Source organism: Meriones unguiculatus, chromosome 15 (assembly GCF_030254825.1).
Source record: "Meriones unguiculatus strain TT.TT164.6M chromosome 15, Bangor_MerUng_6.1, whole genome shotgun sequence".
Taxonomy (NCBI): Eukaryota; Metazoa; Chordata; class Mammalia; order Rodentia; family Muridae; genus Meriones; species Meriones unguiculatus.
This window is the reverse complement of record NC_083362.1, coordinates 19,769,656-19,791,553: the sequence shown is the minus strand read 5'-3', so window position 1 is coordinate 19,791,553 and position 21,898 is coordinate 19,769,656. Positions and strand designations below refer to the sequence as shown.

At 39.2% G+C, this 21,898-nt stretch overlaps 1 pseudogene; it reads right to left on the bottom strand.

Annotated features, from left to right (window-relative positions):
- Positions 1–1,340: 1,340 nt before the first annotated feature.
- On the bottom strand, positions 1,341–18,568 carry LOC110543245 (proline dehydrogenase 1, mitochondrial-like; annotated as a pseudogene).
- Positions 18,569–21,898: the final 3,330 nt, after the last annotated feature.

The following is a 21,898-nucleotide window of genomic DNA, read 5'->3' as shown; positions in this document are numbered from 1 at the left end:
CCATCATCTATGCTTGTGAAATGTTTAGGAAATAGATAAAATTAAAGAAAATATAAATGTATAAATGTACAATTTAATATCTCTCAATATATATAGTCATGTATTTAGTTATAGATAAATGGATGAATATATATCTCAGATAGGCACAGATAACTTTAGAAACAAAATTAAAGAAAATTGCACATAACAGCACAATTGGTATCTTGATCCTTTTCTGTAATAATTCTAATTTTTTGCCTTAATTGATTCACAAGTACAGGGGGAGTTGCTAGAACAAGAGTTACTGCAAGAATTTTTATAAGAACATTCAAGGTTATTTTCTACTATTTTTTTAAAACATCACTTTCAATGACCTCTCTTGTAATTTTCCTATTTCTTTCTTAATAATTGTAAAATTGGTACTGGAAAAAATCTAAATATTCTCAGCTTTTTGTCCATTCTATATAGCTTTTTTCTTTAAATACTTCTTTAACATTATTCCTTTCATATGTGAGAAAAAGTTAACAAATTTGGGGGACTTTATGATTTAGCATTTACTTTTCTGTATGGTCTATGTACATATAGACCACATTAATTATTATTCTTTTAATTCAGATAGTTTTTTGAAATTAAATAATCAATAAAAACCATTTATATAATACATAACATGTAATAACTTATATATTATTACTTCATATAGTAATAAATGTCATATTAAATTTTTTATAACTTAGTTATCTCCTGGTGAGCTGAAAGTCTGAGTAATGGCAATATTATTTAAGGATATCATAGTTCTACTCACATGTGTGTATTTTAATTAATTCCTGACTCCTACAAGGAAGTGTTAATGCCACCTTGAGCATGCTATAAGCATGAAGTATTTCCCTAGCAAAGCTGGCAATAGTGCAGGGGACAAAATGAAAACGACTTGCAGGCTTATTAAAAGGTGGAGTGTCCACTCAGTCTTGTGATAGTGAATGAAAGGCTCTTCTTTATTCCAGTGTGCATCTAAATATGCTTTATGTGTCATGTAAACATTAACTACTCATCCACACAAAAAACAGTTAAAAGCAGGGTCTGTGGGGTTTTTTTGTTTGTTTGTTTTTCAGTTACACGACCATTTACTGACTAAATAGGCTTGGTAGTGCTGGCCTGGAAATCTGCAGCCAGAGGTGGTCAATGCCTGCTCAGAAGATTAGTGGGGCAGCTCCCACCTCAGCACCTCAAAGGCGTAGGCATAACCCTCTCAGGGGAGGTTGGGCTAAGGAACCGCAGCCTAACCCACAGCTGTGTCCTGCCTGAAGCCTCCGGAGTAACATGTCGGGTGGAGTCGGTGTGGACATGGGTTCTGGCTGCAGTGACTAGGTCGGGCAAGGGGAGAGGCTTCCAGTGTGCAGCTGCCTGCGCAGCTCCTGAGGCTTCCAGTGTGGCAGCTGCCGCTCTCGAAGAGCACCCTATGTGATGCCTCTGTTCTCCAGGACACTGCGGGACAGGAAAGGGAGCCACTCCATCGCAGGACCGTACACAGGAAAGCCTGTCCGACCTAGTGGGAAGCCAGTCTGGTCACACATCCCCAGAAGCTGTCCACAGCAAACCTGTCCATCGGAAGGATGCAAGCCCAAATCCTCCCTCTTAGATAGCGCAAAGCACACCATGTCCTCCTTGTGGGACGCCACCGTCACTTCTGCCTTGGTGCTGTGTTTCAGCTCCGCCAGAACATAAAGCACCTGTGGTATATGACATTGGTGGCTTCATATGGAGGCTTGATGGGATGCTCATCGTCAATCTCCATAGCCCTGGCACTCCTTTGGGCCGTATATGCACCACTTACCAGCTTAGCCCCGAAACACCAGCCCTCTCGGCGAGCCAGTTCCATTCCCATGGCCACACTGTCATAGGCATCCTTGAGGTGGCCGTGGAAGGTGCGGTAGATGAGCGGCTTATCCGCACTGAACCTGTGCTGCATCTCCAGGGTGAGGCGGCTGATGGCCGGCTGGAAGTAGCTCTGCTCAGGGTGTACCAGCAGCAGCACGCCTGACTCTTTGGCCTTCTTGGACAGCAGGCCCACCCTCTGCAGCATCCTCTTCATCTGTTCCTGCTTAGTGAACCGTGCCGGCAGGGGCAACCGCTGGCCTGTCATCCGCTGCGGTCTCCTCAGCGCGGTGAGCTTAATGGCTGAGAAACCACCATCACTGGCTCAGCCTGAGGCCTCTAGGCACTGCAGTATGTTTTCCATGTAGTCGTCGCATTTGGCTTCATTGGCATAAAGGTGGGTGTGATTTCCAAAGGCAGGATAGACCTGACATTGCTCCTCCCTCTTAGGTGTGGCAGTGCCATCTCTCTCTGCTTCAGAGGTAAAGATTCCATCTCTCTGCGCTCTGCCTCCTTGAGGCACAGGTCTTCCTCCAGTCTGTGGTCTAGTATAAAGCGAACAGCATGGGCTTTGTTGTGCCAGATCAGAGGCCTGATAGACTCCTGGTTCTCCCCAGCCACAAAACGGCTGTAGAAGGTCATCTTCACTAGTCTGTGGAGCATCCTTTGCCCCAGAAGCTTCTTGGCAACATGGAACAACTGCTCATGCTGCGCCAGCAACACTGGCAGCAACTCACACAGGCAGAGAACACAGGTTGCACGCCAGCTCCTCCTACTTCCGGTAAACCCTCTGAGCGTTGGTGAGCTCCAAGGCTGGCACAGGCCCCCCGCAAAGGTTCGGCTGCTCGGCATCCCCTCACAGGCCCCGGGTGGGAGGCTGCCCGCTGGCCTGCGGTTCAGCTGAGGGGTCTGCAGTGCTTGGTGCCACCGAACGCACCTTGAAGACGTGCCTCAGGGCCACGGAGGAGGATCTGTGTTTTATTTTTATTTTATATCTATTTATTTGTTAAAATTTATTTACTTTGTATCCTTGCTGTAGCCCCCTTCCTCATCCCCTCCCAGCCTCACTCTCTCTCCTTCTTCTCCCCCTATGCCCCTCCCTCCTTCCACTGATAGGGGAGGACCTTCTCCCCTCTGACCCCTAGCCTCCCAGGTCTCATCAGGATTGGCTGCATCATTTCCTCTGTGGCCTGGCAATGTTGCATCCCCCAGGTGGAGGTGATCAAGGAGCCAGCCACTGAGTTCATTTCAGAGAAAACTCCTGATCCATAATGAAGGACATGGCTATTTTGTAAGTTTATTTACAGACTAACGTGAAGATAGAAAAATATGTGATTTCCTGTTATCCTTCTCATTCTTCACAGACTTGAGTCACAGGTCTCCTTGGATTCTGATTTCCTCACCAAATAGTGCAAGAAACAGAGTTTTAGTGGGTATCTGAGTGGAGGATGGCTTTCCGACTGGGCTAAAAACATAAAATAAAACGTTGATAACCATGGTTCTAGAGAAAAAAGATAAAAGTGTTTCATGTCATAAAGTTGGGTGTTTCTTTAAAAGCAAAAAATGCATTATATAATCCATTATGGTACAGTTAGTCTGAACTAAAAATGGAAGGGAAAAATATTAAAAATGGAAAAATAATGTTCATAATAATGTTTCAAAAAATATAAGTTCTTAAATTTAAGGAAAATGTCAAATATGTATATATAATAGGTATCAAATGACATATTATTTTATTATGGGTTTGGTATCAAATGTTATGTATACGTATATGATTCACATTCTAGAGGAATAGATATACTGCTTTGTGTTTATGTGTAGTGACAAAGCAGAAAGTAGAAAAATAAATTTAAAATGAATATAGAACAAAGAGTATAAGAAAAATGAATAATTTTGCCTGAGCAATCATATTTACAGAATGGCAAAGAAACAATACTGTAGAAGTTAATGAAAATAGCATCAAAAATACAATGATATATAAAATAGTTTGTATTTTGTAAAGTTTAATTCACTTAAAAAATAAAAGAGTCAGAGAAAATATGATTTCTAAATGAGTATATATTAACTCTAACAAGAGTTATGCTTTTTTATAATATTTCTACATATGCCTTCTATGTTCATGGGTTAGATCATAATATTTCCTTCTATAAACACAATAATAACAACACACCTGTGAGTGCAATATGTGAAAGCATATTGAAATGATAGTATAGTTATCAACATCATGCTTTAGACAGATTTGTTTAGGGAACTTCATACAATTGCTAATAAAATTGGTATTCGAGCACACAGTGATTCTTTTAATATCTGAGTTCCACCATCCAATCCAAATAGAAATATGAAATACTGTTTGATTATGGAATATATTTTGTTGGCTAAACACAAGCATTTTAATAAAATTTATTTACTAAAACAATATTACTTAGTTGAACATAATTATTCAGCTCTCAGCTTCTATTAATTAAATAAGATTACCCTTGATATTTATTTATTATTGAAAGTTGGAATGTATGGAAAATATAGTTAATGCCATTAAGATCTACCTGGCAGAGAGACATTATCCAGCAACTGATAAGAACAGATACAGAATCCCACAGCGGAATAGAAGGTGAAGCTCAGGGAGTCCTAGGAGGACTAGGAAGGACTGGAGGATCCAGAGGGATCAAGGATACCACAAGAACATGCCCACGGAATCACCTGACTGACTGTGGGCTCCCAGAGATCAGGGGGCTTGTGTGGGTCTGACCTGGGTCCTCTGCATATATGGTATAGCTGCGTAGCTCGGGGTTCTTGGGGGACTCCTAAAAGTGGGGACTGGGCTGTCTCTGGCTCTTTTGCCTGCCTTTGGGACCCTTCACCTCCCACTAGGATGCCTCATCCATCCTTGATGTTAGACTATATGACTGGTCTTATTGTAGCTTCTTATGTTGATGCCCCAGAAGGCCTGCTTTTTTCTGAGGGGAGGGATAGGAACAGATACGGGAGAAGGATATCGTGGTGTGGGGAGACTGGGGAGAGGAGAGGGGAAGGAAACAGCAGTCAGGTTGTAGGGTGTGTTTTATAAATAAATTAAATTATAAAAAAATGCAAATAAATAAATAAAAACCAAAAAAAGATCTACTTGGCAGAGTATTTTATGTTAAGTATGTTATGATTCATTAATAGTATAATCATGATGCATATGCAATTGTAGTCACATTACACAAAAGCTGATATCATAAAATGTTTTTATTATAAAATAAAACAGTACAATTCTACCATTCATATAAAATATGAATATAAATTATTCACCCACATCTTTCTTCTATTCAATACATAAAATAAAAACCCCAATGTGGAGATATTACTTAGGCAGACATATTTTGTAACTGCTGTCTGCAAGTCTAGAATTAGGAAACAAACTGCTGAACACATGATCGATTACTCTAGACCCTCTCTATACATTATGTTTATCTACATTAGATTTTCTTAAATTCTTAACATCAACTTTTCTTCACTGAACCAGTTCTTTTAAGACTTAATTGTTTCTGAGCAGGTATTACAAATGCCATCCAACTGAGAAATACCCAAATAAAATTTACATGTAGATACATTTAAAATTAGGGCTAACTTTTCATTGAAACCACCATTTTCCATCCAGATTCCATATCTTATGTTGTACCTGAAAATTTTGTTATGCTTCATAAATTATGGTTTACCAAATAGCCAATGTTTTCCCTAGCAAAAACTATAAATTTTTCCAATTTCCGTTTTCATTTTTTAATTTATTTTTTATTGTTTACATTTTATTAACTCTGTATCCCAGTTGTATCCCACTCCCTCATTCCCTCCCAAACCCTCCTTCCCTCCCTCATCTCCTCCCTGCCCATTTCCAAGTTCACTGATTGGGGAGGATATAACCTAGAACCTCTGCTTGGATATAGCCTGTGGTAGCTCAGTAACCAATTGGTTTCCCATTTAAGGGGAACAGGGACTATTTCTGACAGGAACTCAATGGCTGGCTCTTTGACCTCCCCACCCCCCAAGGGAGGAGTAGTCCTGCTAGGCCACAGAGGAGGGCTTTGCAGCCAGTCCTGAAGATACCTGATAAAACAGGGCCAGACTAAAGGGGAGGAGGTCCTCCCCAATCAGTGGACTTGGAAAGGGGCAGGGAGGAGATGAGGGAGGGATGGAGGGTTTGGGAGGGAATGAGGGAGCAGGATACAGCTGGGATACAGAGTTAATAAAATGTAACCAATAATAAAAATTAAATAAATAAATAAATAAATAAGTAAAATTTGAAACTCACACACAAAAAAAGAATTCACCTGAGAATGAAAAGAAAAGATAATTAAAGAAAAATAGTGAAAGGTTATAATCTTAGGTCTAGGAAAGTGTTAAGATGTACATGTAAGAGAAACAATTCACAGGCTTCATCTCTAACTCCTTGTTCCTATACAGACATTCTAGTGTAAATTACATTAAACACAAACAAGTGTCTTCAGGTAGACTAGTATTCTGTATTTTTAAATTATTTTTTCCTTTTTAATTTTATTTTTATTAATTACAGTATATTCACGTTGTATCCCAGCTGTAGCCTACTTCCCCACCCCCAATCCCATCATCCTTCACTCTTCTTCTCCTATTGTCTTAGCATTTTTATTGTTATTAATTATATTTGATTCACTTTGTATCATCCCTATAGCTCCCTCCTCACCTCCTCTCCCAATCCCATCCCATTTCCCCCTTCTCCACTCAGTCCCTTCACAAGTCCACTGATAGGGGGAGGTCCTCCTCTCCTTCCTTCTGATCCTAGTCTATTCGGTCTCATCAGGAGTGGTTGTATTGTTTTCCTCTGTTGCCTGGCAAGGCTGTTCCCCCATCAGGGGGAGGTGATCAAAGAGACAGCCACTGAGTTCATGTCAGAGACAGTTCCTGTTCCCATTACTAGGGAACCTACTTGGATACTGAGCTGCCATGGCCTACATCTGTGCAGGAGTCTAGGTTATCTCCATGAATGGTTCTTCGTTGCAGTGTCAGTCTCAGAAAAGACCCATGGGCCCTGACTTTTTGGTTCTGTTGCTCTCCTTGTGAAGCTTCTGTCCCCTCCAAGTCTTTCTATCTCCCCCTTCTTTCATAAGATTCCCTGCACTCTGCCCAAAATTTGAGTCTCAGTATCTGCTTTGATACATTGCTGGGTAGATCTCACTTAGGTTCTAGCTATTTCGTTTCTCGATTATATTTTTTAGAAATAGTCCCTCTTCCCCTTACTTTGGGAATCCAATTGGTTACTGAGCTACCACAGGCTACATCTGAGTGGAGGTTCTAGGTTATATCCATACATGGTCCTTGGTTGAATGTCAGTCTCAGAAAAGACCCTGCGCCCAGATATATTTGGTCCTTGTGGAGCTCCTATCCTTTCCCCATCAGACTAACTCCCCTTCTTTCTTATGATTCCCTGTACTCTGACAAAGGTTTGGTCATGAGTCTTTGCTTTGAAAACACTGCTAGTTAGAGTCTTTCAGATGCGCTCAGTAGACTCCTGTCATACTTTCAATGCACATCCCATCTGTCTTTCTAAATGAGGATTGATCATCTTACCACATGTCTGCTCTCTTGATTATCTTTTTTAGGTGTATAGATTTCATTATGTTTATCATATCTCATAGGTCTATATAAGTGAGTATATACCGTGTTTATCTTTCTCCTTCTGGGATATTTCACTCGGAATGATCTTTTCTAGATCCCACCATTTGCCTGCAAATTTCATGATTTCTTCCTTTTTGATTGCTGAGTAGTATTCCATTGTGTAAAAATACCACAATTTCTGTACCCATTCCTCCGTTGATGGACATCTGGGTTGTTTCTAGGTTCTGGCTATTACAAATAAAACTGCTATAAACATGGTTGAGCAAGTATCCCTTTTGTGTACTTGAGCAAACTTTGGGTATATACCTAGCAGTGGTATAGCTGGGTCTTGAGGAAGCACTATTCCTAATTGTATGAGAAAGCACCAGATAGCTTTCCAGAGTGGTTGTACCAGTTTACATTCCCACCAGCAGTGGAAGAGGGTTCCCCTTTCTCCACAACCTCTCCAGCATGTGTTGTCGCTTGAGTTTTTCATCTTGGCCAAAATTTAATGCTAAAAGGGGCCTTATATAACATACATCATACATGTCTTTTCATATCACAAACTATAATTGGTCAATAGTGGATTATTATTAGCATTGCTTATAATATAGACATTTGTATACAATACAATACAAAATAAAACTTTTAGTCCTGTGAATCTTTTGTCAGAAGAAATATGAAAGTTAAATATCTTTATCATTTGAGAGCATCAAACATAAACAAAATGGGTGCAAATGATTTTGTCCCAAACCATTAAACAAACAACACCACGGTGCTGGAGAGATGGCTCAGCAGTGAGCAGCATGCACTGCTTTCTCAAAGGATTACCATTCATATCCCAGCACCCACAAGCAATGGCTCCAGACAACCAGTGAGTCAAATTCTAGAAGTGATCATGTACCTCCAGCATCCATGGCACTCCTCTCTTTGCTCGAAACACACACGTGCATGCGCGAGCGCACACACACACACACACACACACACACACACACGAAGAACCAATGACTCAAATTCCAGGGGTGATCCTGTGCCTCTAGCATCCATGGAACCTAAAGTTACTCCCTTCATTCCCACCCCCAAACCCAAACCCAACTCCACACATGCACATGCTCATATTTAAAAATAATCAAAATCAGTCTAAAGAAATAGTCCTCTTAAGAAATAAACTGTACCAGACCTTCAAAGAAGAGCTAACACCAATTCTCTTTAAACTATTCCACAAAATATAAACAGAAGGAACATTACCAAACTCATTCTATGAAGCCACAGTCACCTTGGTATCTAAACCTCACAAAGACTCAACAAAGAAAGAGAATTTCAGGGCTATCTCCCTTATGATCATTGATGCAAAAATACTCAACAAAATACTCGCAAACCAAATACAAGAACACATCAAAGATATCATCCACCATGACCAAGTAGGCTTCATCCCAGGTATGCAGGGGTGGTTCAATATATGGAAATCCATCAATGTGATCCATCATATTAACAAACTGAAAGAAAAAAAACACATGATAATCTCCCTAGATGCTGAAAAAGCATTTGACAAAATCCAACATCCATTCATGTTTAAAGTCTTGGAGAGATCAGGGATACAAGGCACATATCTAAACATAGTAAAGGCAATATACAACAAGCCTATAGCCAACATCAAACTGAACGGAGAGAAACTTAAAGCAATCCCACTAAAATCAGGGACAAGACAAGGCTGCCCACTCTCTCCATATCTCTTCAACATAGTTCTGGAAGTCCTTGCTAGCGCAATAAGACAGTTGAAGGAGATCAAGGGGATACAAATTGGAAAGGAAGGAGTCAAATTATCACTATTTGCAGATGATATGATAGTATACGTGAGTGACCCCAAAAACTCTACCAGGGAACTCCTACAGCTGATAAACACCCTCAGCAAAGTGGCCGGATGCAAAATTAACTCCAAAAAATCAGTAGCCCTCCTGTATACAAAAGACAAAAGGGCTGAGAAAGAAATTAGGGAAACAACACCCTTCACAATAGCCACAAATGACGTAAGGTACCTTGGAGTAATCCTAACCAAGGAAGTCAAAGACTTGTATGAAAAAAATTTCAAGTTTCTGAAGAAAGAATTAGAAGAAGATATGAGAAGATGGAAAAATCTCCCATGCTCATGGCTTGGCAGGATTAACATGGTAAAAATGGCCATTTTACCAAAAGCAATCTACAGATTCAATGCAATGCTCATCAAATTACCAACACAATTCTTTGCAGACCTGGAAAGAAAAATTCTCAACTTCATATGGAATAACAAGAAACCCAGAATTGCTAAAACAATCCTTTACAATGAAAGATCTTCTGGAGGTATCTCCATCCCTGAACTTAAGTTGTACTATAGAGCAACAGTTTTAAAAACTGCATGGTACTGGCATAATAAGAGAATAGTGGATCAATGGAACCGAACAGAGGACCCAGATAAACCTACACACTTACGGACACCTGATCTTTGACAAAGATGCCAAAAACCATACAATGGAAAAAAGATAGCATCTTCAACAAATGGTGCTGGTCCAACTGGATGTCTACATGTAGAAAAATAAAAATAGATCCATACTTATCACCCTGCAGAAAACTGCACAAAACCAACAGCACAGGCTCTAAGAGCAAAAATCAATAAATGGGACCTCATGAAACTGAAAAGCTTCTGCAAAGCAAAGGACACCGTCATCAAAACAAAACTACTGCCTACAGATTGGGAAAGAATCTTCACCAACCCTTTATCTGACAGAGGACTCGTATCCAGTATATATATAAAGAACTAAAGAAGCTGAAAAGCATCAAAACAAGTAATCCACTTAAAAAATGGGGAACAGAGCTAAACAGAGAATTCTCTGTAGAGGAATATAGAATGGCAGAGAAGCACTTAAAGAAATGCTCAACCTCATTAGCCATTAGGGAAATGCAAATCAAAACAACCCTGAGATTTCACCTTACACCCATGAGAATGGCCAAGATCAAAAACTCAAGTGACAACACATGCTGGAGAGGTTATGGAGAAAGGGGAACCGTTCTCCACTGCTGGTGGGAATGTAAACTTGTACAACCACTCTGGAAATCAAACTGGCGCTTTCTCAGACAACTAGGAATAGCGCTTCCCCAAGATCCAGCCATACCACTCCTAGGCATATATCCGAAAGAGGCTCAAATACACAAAAAGGAAATTTGCTCAACCATGTTTGTAGCAGCTTTATTTGTAATAGCCAGAAGCTGGAAACAACCCAGCTGCCCCTCAACTGAAGAATGGATGCAGAAATTGTGGTACATCTATACAATGGAATATTACTCAGCAATGAAAAATAAGGCAATCATGAAATTTGCAGGTAAATGGTGGAACCTGGAAAGGATCATCCTGAGTGAGTTGTCCCGGAAGCAAAAAGACACACATGGTATATACTCACTCATATAGACATACAACATAGGACAAACCCACTAAAATCTGTGCTTCTAAAGAAACTAAGCAAGAGAGAGGACCCTAACTAAAACGGTCAATCCCCATCCTGAAAGGCAAAGAGGATGGACATCAGAAGAAGAAGAAAACAGGAAACAACCTAGGAACCTTCTACAGAGGGCTTCTGAAAGCCAGAAGAAGAAAACAGGAAACAAACTAGGAACCTGCCACAGAGGGCCTCTGAAAGCCTCTGCCCTTCAGACTATCAAAGCAGATGCTGAGCCTGATGGCCAACTGTTGGTCAGAGTGAATGGAATTTGATGTAAGAAGTGGGAAATAGTAAGAGCTGGAGAGGACAGGGTCTCCACAAGGAGAGCAACAGAACAAGAAAATTTGAACACAGGGAACTTCCCAGAGACTCATACTCCAACCAAGGACTATTCATGGAGATAACCTAGAACCCCTGCACAGCTGTAGCCCATGGCAGTTCAGTGTCCAAGTGGGTTCCATAGTAATGGGAAGAGGGACTGGCTCTGACATAATCTGATTGGCCTGCTCTTTGACCACCTCGCCCTGAGGGGGGAGCAGCCTTACCAGGCCACAGTAGAGGACAATGCAGCCACTTTTGATGAGAACTGATAGACTAAGTTCAGAAAGGAGAGGAGAACCTCCCCTATCAGTGGACTTGGGGAGTGGCATGCATGCAGAAAGGGGAGGGAGGGTGGGATCGGGAGGGGATGAGGGAGGGGCTTATGGGGGGATACAAAATGAATAAAGTGTAATTAATAAAATTTTTTTAAAAATTGCAAGAAAATACTGTGAGGTTTTATAAGAAATAAAATTACAATATCCAAAAATAAAAAAGAAAAGAAAAGAAATAAACTGTGACAAACGAGGAAGTAGTGGGTGGATCATGCCCTTGAATCCTGGACTTGGGAGGCAGAAGCTTGTAGAACTTGGAGTTTGAGGCCAGTCTGGTATGAATAGCAAGTCCTGGGACAGCCAGGCTATGTAAAGAATCTTGTTTTGAAAACAAAGCAAAAGGAAGCAAACAATCAACTCAAATCAAACAAATGGAAACTCCCAACAGTGAGAAAGGATATCTGACAGAATATAGCAACAGTGTCAGATTATACTAGCTCTAGGAATCCAGGGATCCTTTTGATTTTATGTGGTTTGTATTTGAGTTTTCATGGGAAAGATCTCTAAAGATATACTTGCTCAAGAGCATTGTTAAGTGTGATAACAGAAACAAAGTCACACTGTAAACCATAACAAATTCTACAAACTGGACCCACTGATTGAATAAAAAAAAAAAAGTCTTGCAAATTTCCTGATTTCCTTGTTTTTTATTGCTCAGTAATAGTCCATTGTATAGATATACCACAATTTGTGCATCCATTCCTTCACTGAGGGGCATCTGGGCTGTTTCCAGCTTCTGGCTATTACAAATAAGGCTGCTACAAACATGGTTGAGCAAATGTCCTTATTGTGTACTTCAGAATCTTTTGGATATATGCCTAGGAGTGGTATAGCTGGATCTTGAGGAAGCGCTATTCCTTGTTGTCCGAGAAAGCGCCAGATTGCTTTCCAGAGTGGTTGTACAAGTTTACAGCAGTGAAGGAGGGTTCCCCTTTCTCCACAACCTCTCCAGCATGTGTTGTCTCTTGAGTTTTTGATCTTAGCCATTCTGATGGGTGTAAGGTGAAATCTTAGAGTCATTTTGATTTACATTTTCCTGAAGGCTAATGAGGTTGAGCAATGGTGGGATCTGGAAAGGATCATCCTGAGTGAGCTGTCTCAGAAGCAGAAAGATGCACATGGTATATACTTTCTCATATAGACATATAATATAGGATAAACCTACTAAAATCTTTACACCTAAAGAAACTAATCAAGAGGGAGGACTCTTGCTAAAATTCCTATCCAGAAAGGCAAAGAGGATGGACATGAGAAGAAAGAGAAAAGAGGGAACAAGTCAGGAGCCTGACACAGAGGACCTCTGAAAGGCTCTGCCCTGCAGACTATCAATGCAGATGCTGAGACTTATGGGCAACCTTTGGGCAGAGTGCAGGGAATCTTAGGAAAGAAGTGGGAAATAATAAGATCTGGAGAGGACAGGAACTCCATAAGGAGAGCAACAGAACCAAAAAATCTGAGCACGGGGTCTTTCCTGAGACTGATACTCCAACCAAGGACTATGCATGGAGATAACCTAAGAACCCTGCACAGATGTAGCCCATGGCAGTTCAGTATCCAAGTGGGTTCCATTATAATAGGAACAGGGACTGTCTCTGACATGAACTGATTGGCCTGCTCTTTAATTTCCTCCCTCTGAGGGGGAAGCAGCATTACCAGGCCACAGAAGAAAACAATGCAGCCACTCCTAATGAGACCTAATTGACTAGGATCAGAAGGAAGGAAAAGAAGTCCTCCCCTATCAGTGGACTTGGGGAGGGGCATGCATGCAGAGGGTGGAGGAAGGAAGGGATTGGGATGGGAGGAGGGGATACAAAGTGAGTAAAGTGTAATTAATAAAGAAAAATAAAAAAAGTCACTTTTTGCTAGTTTCTCATTTTGACTCAGTTTGACCAATGGTCATTCCTTTTACTCTTCATCTGAGTACCATATCCTGAGAGATAACTCATAAGTCATCCTACTCAATCAACTAAATTACTGAAGGCTCATCCATGGCTGAATATAGAATGTGAAAAAAAAATCAGACACATTCTACAGAAAATCTGAGTAATTTTAGTTAAACATATCTGTGGATCTTCTGTACTTGTCATCATTCCTCATGGAACTTTTCCAAACCTTTCTAACAAAACAGTTGAGTCATAGACTTAAGACGAACGTAAATATCAGACCTGGAAGTGGGAACTGGAGTGAGTTACTGAAGCAGCCTTTGCTTTAATATCGTTACAAAGATAGCCAGAAAAAATAAAAACAAGGCTAAACCTTGCTCCTGGCTGAGAAGATGAATGTAAAGATTAAAAGAGAGGGAGGACGCTGGCTAAAACACTCAATTTCCATCCAGAAAGGCAAAGAGGAAGGACACCAGAAGAAGAAGAAAACAGGAAACAAGCTAGGAACCCACCACAGAGGAACTCTGAAAGGCTCTGCCCTGCAGACTATCAAAGCAGATGCTGAGACTTATGGCCAAACTTTGGGCAGAATGCAGGGAATCTTATGAAAGAAGTGGAAAATAGTAAGATCTGAAGGGGACAGGAACTCCACAAGGAGAGCAACAGAACCAAAAGATCTGAGCACAGGGACTGATACTGATACTTCCCTGAGACTGATACTCCAGCCAAGGACCATGCATGGAAATAACCTAGAACCCCTGCAAAGATGTAGCCCATGAGAGTTCAGTCTCCAAGTGGGTTGCATAGTAATGGGAACAGGGACTGTCTCTGACATGAACTGATTGGCCTGCTCTCTGATCACCTCCCCCTGAGGGGGAAGCAGCCTTACCAGGCCACAGAGAAAGACAATGCAGCCACTCCTGATGAGACCTAACAGATTAGGATCAGAAGGAAGGAAAAGAAGCCCTCCCCTACCAGTGGACTTGGGAGGGGCATGAGTGGAGAAGGGAAAGGAAGGAAGGGATTGGGAGGGGAAGAGGGAGGGAACTAGAGGGGGGATACAAAGTAAATAAAGTATAATTAATAAAAAAAGATGATAACGTGGGAAAATATAGACTGGATGTATCTGGAGCATTCGCAATAGTGACATGGTCTTTCCTCACCAGTTGTTCATGGAAATTTTCTTCTACAAATACAGACTTATCCAGCATATTCCCCATTGTGTTCACCACTAAATAAACAGCATAATCAAAGAAACAATATTTTTTGCCTCAATGCCTACATATTAACATTCCAAGCTTCCGTGCTTTAATTAAAGTTGTTTTTATAGAAGCTCTCTTTTTCTTCTTCTATTCTCTGCCCTACATATATAAGTAAGTCTTGTTTTGCAACCAAATCTCCTCAGAATAAAAAAAGTCTAAAATAAAAAAAGTTCAACACTCTTTCTTTTGACATATTTTTAAAGCATTTTGTCTAATACATTTCTTCAATTTTAAATTCTTTCCTTCACTGGCCCTGAGTTCTTAAATATATCTGATTAATTTCTAGAATTGTGTTAAATTCTCAGAATTTGTAACATTGCACAGAATCATGGAATAGCTACTTGCTGACACCAAGTCTGAGATAGTTTGTCACTTCAAACTAGGAACAAGCCTTGTAACCAGTTTGTCCTCTCTCTGTCTTTCTCTTTCTGTCTCTCTCCCTCCTCTCTCTCTCTCTCATCTTCCTGGTTTCAAACCTATTCCCTGATGCTCAACATAAACTTGCATCATATCCCAGAAAGAGAAGGAAAAAAATGACAGCATGTGTACAAGTATTTATTCTTGAATATTCATGAAATGAATGATATTTTGAGTAGTACCCTACAAATATTCTAAAACTACAGGGGAAAATGCAATCCTTCAGCAGAGTTATTGCCAGCCCTTGGTATTAACAGGTACTAACATGGTGAAGTGTAGAATTAGACTACTTCAGTATATCGGGCAAAGTTGGGAGAGGGAGAGTATACATTATCAAACACATCCTATAAAATTCTCAAAGAATTAATAAGAATATATTTCATGAAACGGATGCTTTGGATGAAGACCCAGAAGCCACATTTAAATACGCCTGTGGAATAGCTAAGCCTCATTAAAAGAGATAATTTAAAAAATTAAATCCTATTACAATATGCCCTGTCAAGAAATGAAATGTGAAAGGTTTCATTCTTTGTTTAGGAAGAAATTGCAAATTACACATGAGTCTAGGGTTGGAGGAGGCTGCTCAAGTTAAAAAATGATATCCATAGAACCAAAACACTTCAAGTCGATTTTGAGGATCAAGAGATAAGATAATTTAAACAATAATAAGAGCTTGTGGGCCACTGGAATTGTAATGTTCAAAACAATAGAATGTAATAGCCTTAGAGCCTACACTAGAAAAGCATGGTTACATTCTTAGCACCCATTCTTAAAAGTAAGCTGAAAAGTGTTAATTAAAAGATGGTACACAATGTACCCATGATTCTGAGTGAGGACATGTTACAAGAGCAAGGAATAGTTTAAAGCACAGAGTGTGGAGACCAAAAAGAAAGTGCTGTACTAACTGTTGTATCCCACATTCTTAGAGCTTCAAAGCAAAGCCAGATAAGAACAAAAACCATGTGGGTAGATGTCTGAAAGACACATAGTCATCCCCATAAAGGAGAACGTTTTAGATGATGGATATGTCAAGCAGTGCAGTAGTCTGAGTCACTGAGCTTCTGTCACTCTTGTGTGAAACACACATTAGATAACTACTTGTTAGAAACACTGACGTTGTTCTTTCCTGGGATATTGCTCAGGAAGAGCTAATATTTATACCAACACCAATTCAAAATTACTGAGGTGGGACTCAGTGTTCATGGACTCATAAAAATTGCCTGCTGACCACCTAGAACAAACACTGAATTATTACTTCTTTTCATTATGTAAGCAACTGTCTTAAAACTTACTCAAGTATCTGATATTATTTTGTTCCTTCTGGCTACAATTCTTGCATTAACGTGGCATTGCTAGAAGGGGCTAATTTGGAAAATATACTTATGATTTTGCACATAGGAATGAATTCTTCTGGGATTATAAAATTAAATACAATATTTTTCTGTCAACCCAACTGCTGGTGCCAAAAATAAGCAACTGCTTTTCTCATGTTAATTTTAGAGCAGACATTCTTGTTTTATATCATCCATGCAGAAAATAATAGAAGTCCACATGTGTAAGAAGGTCTGAATATGTCAGAGAAGTTCATAAATCTACGTCAGATTTTATACCTGACAAATAACTATTATCAATCTCATGCTAAGTGAGTGTTTAAATTTTCAGAAATCAAAACAATTGAAAATAAAATCAATCATCATAAAAATCAGGGCTATCGTTCATCAGTCATGAGATGCCAGAGGTTCCCATATTTCTATAACTCTATTCAATCCAAAAGAATCAGACGGAGAGAGCAAAAATAAGTTATAAAATCTATAAATGTCACTTTCACTTCCCTAGTGTTTTGAACCTAGGGGAAAAAATACAGAATCGTAGATTCAACTAAGACATTTTATCCCAGACTACCGTCCTTTGTGTGACTGTTTGACTGCAAAGGAATACTAGAAAGAAATTGCTAGTACAAGCCACATAAACTGATTTGTTCGGAAGGATGCAATTAATTTAATTATCCTGTTGTCCTTTTGCATCCCGTAGTAAAGCTAGCTCTACTTGTTGGAGACGATTAATATTTGACGTGTGAGTGAACTTACTTGTTTCTGTAAGTTTACATTGTGTATGTAGATCTCTGCATTTTTTTTCTCTAAGTTTCTTCATTAAAATTATAGTTCAGCAATCATTTACACTCATCCTGGAATTTCCTCCTATATATCTTGTCTCCTCTATTTGCTTTTGCCAAGTCATGAATGAACAATATTTTCAGAGTTCAGCAATTCTGTGTGAAGTTACTTCTCCATAGCTTACATTTCTGTTACTGCCATTTGAGTGCCAGAGACAGCTGGGTCCAGCGCCAATTCTGGCAGCACCATCTTAAGCTCTTTTCCAACATGTTTGATCCCGGTACTCTTTTCCTTTGTCAATTTGTATCCTGCAAGAACACAATTATAGGTAACAAAAAGGGAAGGCACCAGCCTTTTCTCTTACTTGAATTTTCATTTGTTTGCCATTGTGGCAGCCCAGAATTAATTGCATCTTCAGTCATATTCCATAGCTCGTGTTTTTATTTTTTAATTCTAATCCTTATTAAAATAGAAGGAAGTTATTGTGAGTGTACAGAGACCTTCTGCTCCGAGTGCCTGATCTGCAGAGAATGTCCCAGAGCTGGTATGGACTGGCACAGAATGGACTATCTGACATGCAGCCCGATGACAACTACAGAGTTGCTAGAGCTCATGATGTGCGAGCAGGTGCTTTTCAGGCCTCAGTGACAGCGTTAGAGATCCTGGTTGGAACCACTTTTTGTTGTGCCAGTTACCCCACTGTGCACAGCGAAGCATAATCTTCACTTTCCGACCTCAGTGTTCTGGTAGAGGGATGTTTTATATTTTATAAATTGGAGTGTGTTTGAGATTCTTTACCCAGCTTTGTACAAAATTGCTCAACACTTGTCCCCTTGCCCAGCTGTGCCCATGTGGTTTGAGGAGTTAACTGTAGCAGTGGACCGAATTTGCTGCTTGGAAAATATAGCTTACGGCAGTGGCATCAGTTTTTCTACTACGGTAAAACAGATTTCTACAAATTTTGTAGTTGAAAAACACAGAAATATAGTATCTTTGATTCTGATGGCAGCCCTTCATAGTTCCCACTGAGCACAAATCAAGATGCCACTCAGCGAAACTGTAACCCCAATCTGCAGACATTAGGGAAGGAAAACTTCCCTTGATTTTCCAATTCCCAGAGAGACTTGCATTTCTTTACACCTAGCCCTTATCCTTCCTCAAAGTCAGTGTAGAATGGCTCTGAAGTCCTCTTGTCATGTGATTGTGAGTCTCTTTCTCAAATTCTGACTCTCATTTGTGCTTTAATTTACCACAGTGTTTAGAGCTGTCCAGATTCACCAGGATTTTTACCATTAAGGTGACTAATGCCATAATTCCACCTACACATTTAACATACTTTTATCATTAGACATATAATATCAAATTATATATATATATATATATATATATATATATTCCACAAGAAATAACATGTATAGCTGTAGGGAGAGGAAAATGCATTCCTTCTACCTTAATTGCAACACTATTATCACCGTAACTTGCAGTAATTACCCAATCCAAACTGATTTTATGTTATGTAGCTTCACAGAAGAAACATAAACAATGGTTTACCCAGGCCAAATGAACTCTTCTATTTCTAGATGGTAAACCAAGGGGTTTATTGAGGTGATCGGCAGGATGGTGAAACCTGGAGATCTCTGCCCAGAATGCAGGAGGCTCCACTGGAGAATTGGCTCCCTTCCTGCATTTGTGCATGGCTTGTCAATCACGGAGTGTGGCTAGATGAGTGTTAGAAATGTTTAAGAAGCCTTATGTGACAGTTTCAGAGTCTTATATTTCCAGAGTCTGTAAGTTTCTATATGATCTTGTGAGACTCAACAGGCCCTCCAGAAGGAAATGTTCTATTTCCTGCAGATTAGCTACACAGGGCCATATTTACTATCTAAAACTTGTTAATGAAACATTGTCATTGTTGCTAAACCCATGTCATTAGTTGTTTTACCTGAGAAGCAAGGAATAACATAATGTGTAGAACTAGATAATATGACTCACCACAAGCAGGAAAGGGTTATGAGAGAGTTTTGAAGAACTGACTAGAATTCTTTCCCTTAAATCTTTAGTCTACCTTTCCATTTTCCTGCATCAGAGAACTTTAACATTCACGTCTTAGCTCTTAATAATGTCATGAAATTGTGGAAGAGAATGCAAATCCTTGATAGAGAAAGAATTCATTATTTATTTTAAAAAAGTAGTGCTAAAGTATAAAATAAAGAAAGGTGAAAAATTTGGAAAATAGCCAGATTCTAAGAAGTCTCTAAATTTCTCTTTTCTCTTTCTTTCTTTTTTTTTTTTCATTTTGTGTGGGTTCAGTGAGCTTTACTGATGGTATTCGAGAGATCAGGGCTCAGTGGGACCCTCCCGCTCTTCTGGAGGTCTGGGATGGAAACTGAAGAAGATGCTCAGTGTCAAGGGCTGAGGTGGGGGAGAGACTCCTCAGCAGCTGAGGGCCCTTTCTCTTACTGATTGTATTTTTTCACTTGCTGTTACTTATTCCCAGGGAAAAAACAAGTATAATATGGATTGCCAAGTTTATTTCTTTTTCACCACTTTGGTAAAAGGGACAAATTTAAATTATTAGGGACGAAAATGCATTTTCCAAGAGAAGTGCTTTTACGATTTACTTTGAATATAAACTGATAAATATTATTAGAGAAAAATGACATTTAGAAGTTTCACTGATATAAAAATGAGATTGAAAATTTCTTTACTCAATACCAACACAAATATATTTTCTCACCATCAATTATGTGATGGAGATTTCTTGTGAAATCTTATTACATTTATCTGCAATCCTTTACTTTAAGGTGTTTCAACAACAATGACCATTCTAGCATATCATTTTTCCCCCAAGCCTAAGTATAATATGAACATAAACAGGGTGGTGGTGGCATATGCCTTTAATCCCAGCACTAGGGAGGCAGAGGCAGGTGGATCTCTGTGAGTTCTAGGCCAGCCTGGTCTACAAAGCAAGTCCAGGACAACTAAGGCTACACAAAGAACCTGACTCAAAACACAAACACCAAAACACAAAAAAATAAAAATAAAATATAAACATAATATAACATAAGCAAAATATAAAATATAACAGTATAAAATGTAAATATAAAGATGAACATAATACATCATAATATTAAACGTCATAAATCATACAGTGCAAGTAATAAAATACATACACATTAAATTAGCATATACGTAATGAAATTACCAAGCATTGATATTATTAAATATACAATGTCTGCTTAAATTACCCTTTATGGTTTTTTTGTTTTGTTTTGTTTTAAAGCACTTAGATAAATTGTTTTATATTTCTGAATATTTATGAGTCTTACCTATGAAATATGATCCTAAGGTTATATTAACTAAGATAAAACATACACAGAACATGTCTATATATCAGTTAATAGTACATAAATATATAGGTTAAAGACTGACAAGAACTGACCAATTATATCACTGGTACTCACATAGAAAAGGTAGCAATAGCCTCCCCAAATGTTCATGTTGCCCTTCTATCAATACTACGTTCTCATTTACAGAATAATTATTATACTGATTTTCCTCCTGTTTTTTTTTTTTTTTCAAGACAAGGTTTCTCTATGTAGCTTTGGTTGTCCTAGATTTGCTTGGTAGATCAGGCTGTCCTCAAACTCACAGTGAGCTGCCTGCCTCTGCCTCCCTAGTGCTGGAATGAAAAGCATGTACCACCTTATCTGTATTTGAAATATATGCAAAAAAAAAATGACAGTATGGAATTGGCTTGTTCTCATTTTAGAATAAACCTATGTACCAAGCATGGTGGTGCCTACTGATAATCTAGGCATTTGGAAGGCAAAAGCAACAAGATCAGGCTCAAGGACATACTCAGAGAAGGAAAGACAGTATGAGTGAAAAAGTGAGTAGAGTGAAAAGAAAGAAAGAGGAAAGGGAAGGAACAGGAAAGAAAAGAAAGGGAAAGAATGGAAGGGAAGGGGAAAGGGGGAAAGGATAAGAAAGGAAAGAAAAGAAAAAGGAAAGTGAGAAGCGAAAAGGGAAGGAAAGAAAGGGAAGGAATGGAAGGGAGAAAGAGGTAAAAGAAGGAAAAGGAAAGGAAGGAAAAGAAAAAGGAAAGAAAGGGAAAGGGGAGAGGAAGGGAAGAGAAAGAAAGGAAAAAGAAAAGGATAGGGAAGGAAAAGGAAGTGAAAGAGAAAGGAAGGGAAGGGAAGGGAGGGGAGAGAAAAACAGAGGGCTTGACATATTTGTGGAATTCCTCACTTGTTGATTTTTTGCTCATTCTTTTTAGTTTTCTTGTATGCTTATTTAGTGTTGGTATTGTAATTTTATTTTTAATTATTTATTATTGTTATTATTATTTCTTACAATTTATTTACTTTGTATCCAGGCTGCAGCCCCTCCACAGCATTTCTTCCTCCCCTTTCCTCCTTTGAAAGTCTCCCATGCACACCATCCCACTCTCTCCTTCAAATTCTTGGCTTTTTCACTAACTGCTCTTGTATGCATTCAAGCATATGTATACACATATATTCATTAATCTGTCTTGTGGAATATGTATGTTATCAGGACTGTTCATTTGGTATTTGATGTGTGCTTCTTTGTCTCTCTTGCTCTCAGGTTTATTAATTGCCTGCACGTTTTTTGTTATTG